Genomic DNA, 2624 nt, shown 5'->3' with positions numbered 1-2624 from the left:
TTTTTTTCTGTATAATGACTGCATTAAACAGCTACAAACTTCCTCTGTGGCACGTGGTTCCTGTGGCTCTCATCCTTCTTCCCCCTCAGGAGCTTTTCCCAGGGAACCCCTCAGTGCACTATAGAAACTCCACATTGCAGCCAGGAAGACYCTTCCTTTTCCTGGATTCTGGTTKATCTCCACCTGACATGTCAGSAGAAGCCAGTGTCTGCTCCTGACTGGGCAGTTACAACCTGAGGTCAGATGACTGTGGGGCTGCTGAGTGAGATGTGGGATGGAGCAGGCCACAAAMCAGGGATGAACTGTTTCACTGGAGAGAGAAGGGGAAGGGAGGGCACAAGTTACATTCCTGATATCCCTGTCACAGGAAGGCATTTTGAGCACATCGAGCTGCTCCCRCTCCAGGGCTGATCTCAGCCTCTGTCCAGAATGGTTTTGGATCAGGCTCTCCTCTTCTCCAGGCCCCTGCCCCCATGCTTGCCTCCTGTCTCTGTAAAACCTGGAGAGATGGGGGATTGTCAGCCTTCCACTATGCCTGAGAACCATGAAAGAGCCACACTGAGGCTCTGGGACACTGAAAAACACAACACACAAAAGGATGTGGAACGAGGATTGTCATCAGCTTATTATGTATTGTCCATTGCTCCTTCCTCCTCCACCTCCTTCCACCCTGCTCCAGTGAGCCCCACTCCTAGGAGATAGTCTTCCACAAACTGCTCCAGCATGGGTCCTTTCTATGGGATCAGTCCTTCAGAAACAGGCTGCTCCAGTGTGGATTCCCCTCAGGGTCACAAGTATTGCTAGGAGCCTGCTCCAGTGAAGGGTCTCCATAGGGTCAGAGCCTCTCTCAGCCACACCCACCTGCGACAGAGCCTACCTCCAAAGGCTGCAGGTGGATCTCTGYGGGTGTGGACCTTCATGGGCTACTGCAGGACAGCTGTTTCACCACAGTCTTCACCACAGGCTGTATGGGCCCCATCTCTGCTCGGGTGCCTAGAGCACCTCCTCCCCACTCCTTCCTCTGACTTCAGTGTCTCCACAGTTGTTTCAGATATTCTCACTTCTCTCTCTCAGCTGTGGTTATGCAGCAGTTTTTTTGACTTCTTAAATACAGTACTGCCGCTCACGGTCTTTCCCTTGACCAGTGGCAGGCCCATCTTGGAGCCAGCTGGAGGCAGTTGTGCTTAATATGGAGGCAGCTTCTGGTGTCTTCCCATAGAGGCTACCCCTGCAGCCCCACTGCTACCAGAACCTTCTCACRTAAACCCAGTACTCTCTRCCAGTGTAACCCCACRGAAATACCACGGGACGARGTGATGACTTTGTACACACCTAAATTCCATTGATAATTGCAGCCACTGGCCAGAGCGCCCCAGTCCAGCCGTCCAACAGCCACACCARTTTCCCTAGGGAACACACATGAACAGGCCTTTCCCAAAACCTCAAACCTCRGTTACAGGGCGGATCATCGGGGSWTGYGGGGRAATCATCGCACCCGCCCTGCCCGGCCGGGAGCCAACAGSGCCCMTGACGGCTGTCACCGTAACTGCACCACAGAGGAGGCTGTCACTGGGTTTGTGGTTTTGTTGGATGTTGCTATCGTTGTTTATTGYTTGTTTACTTTGTTATACATACTACTAAAAAACTGTTATTTCGTTTTTCCCATATCTTTGCCTGAAAGCCCTGTGATTTCAAAGTTCTAATTCGGAGGGAAGGGTGGCAATCTTTGCCACTCCAAGAGAGGTCCCCACCTTCATTGGCAAACACCTTTGGTCTTTCAAACCAAGACACCCCAAAAGTGATTTCCTCATGCAAGGAGACTCTGGACAGCAGGGCGTCTCAGTACCTCMCTGGACTCCAAGACCTGGACCAGGTCCTGGGCACTGCCCTCAGCCTGAATTTTTCTTGCAAAGGGTCCTTGAAGCTTCTAAATTTTCCCTGGGAAATGTTCAAATGTTTCCCCTGCAGCTACAAGCCCTCACCTGCATCTGCAGACTGTTTTCCATTCCAGGAATAGATGCTTCCTGTGCCCTGGGGCACTCACTGCTCTAAACCAGGTTGACTCTGCTCTCCCAAATGGCAGCTGAAATATTTTCACCTATCTTATAGCATACACAGGGATAGAAATCGAGTGATTATCTCTGGTCCTGCATCTTTGTCTTATTGTGTAGGTTCTGCTTCCTCTTCATCCATCACTAAGTGAACTGATTTGGTCTTGGATTTCTTCTTTTGTATAGGGGTGACTGCAGCTGTCACGAGTTGTTTCTCTGGTTCAGCTGCAGTTTGAGTGGTCACAGTGCCTGTTGGTCTGCTTTCCTACCCCGTGCCCTGAGGGTCTTGTCTTGGGACAAGCAGGAGGTGCCTTCCAGCCCTTCACCAGCTTGGTTGCCTCCTCTGGACATGTTTGAGGACCTTCACATTCTTCTCCACAATGTTGAGGTCCAGTTGTACACATAGCACACCAGGTGAGGTTGAGCACAGCAGGACCATTCACTCTGGGGTGTTCATGCTGTGTGCAATCCTCTTGGGATCTGCCCTCTGGGCTGCCAGGCCTCMCTGCTGCTTCCTGCTGAGTTTTCTCCAGCATCCCCAAGTCCCTGTCTGCAGAGCTGCTCTCTAGCCAA

At 51.6% G+C, this 2624-nt stretch overlaps 1 protein-coding gene across 1 annotated transcript in view; it reads left to right on the top strand.

Annotated features, from left to right (window-relative positions):
- The window catches only part of LOC130578723 (antigen-presenting glycoprotein CD1d-like), an 8850-nt gene that overhangs the window by 3334 nt on the left and 2892 nt on the right, over positions 1 to 2624 (top strand). The gene's annotated exons all lie outside the window — the stretch shown is intronic.

Source organism: Malurus melanocephalus, unplaced genomic scaffold (genome assembly GCF_030028575.1).
Source record: "Malurus melanocephalus ecotype Western Australia unplaced genomic scaffold, MMel_1.1 scaffold_237, whole genome shotgun sequence".
In the NCBI taxonomy this organism is placed as follows: domain Eukaryota; kingdom Metazoa; phylum Chordata; class Aves; order Passeriformes; family Maluridae; genus Malurus; species Malurus melanocephalus.
The sequence above is the reverse complement of the archived record's forward strand: the minus strand, read 5'-3'. Positions and strand labels throughout refer to the sequence as shown.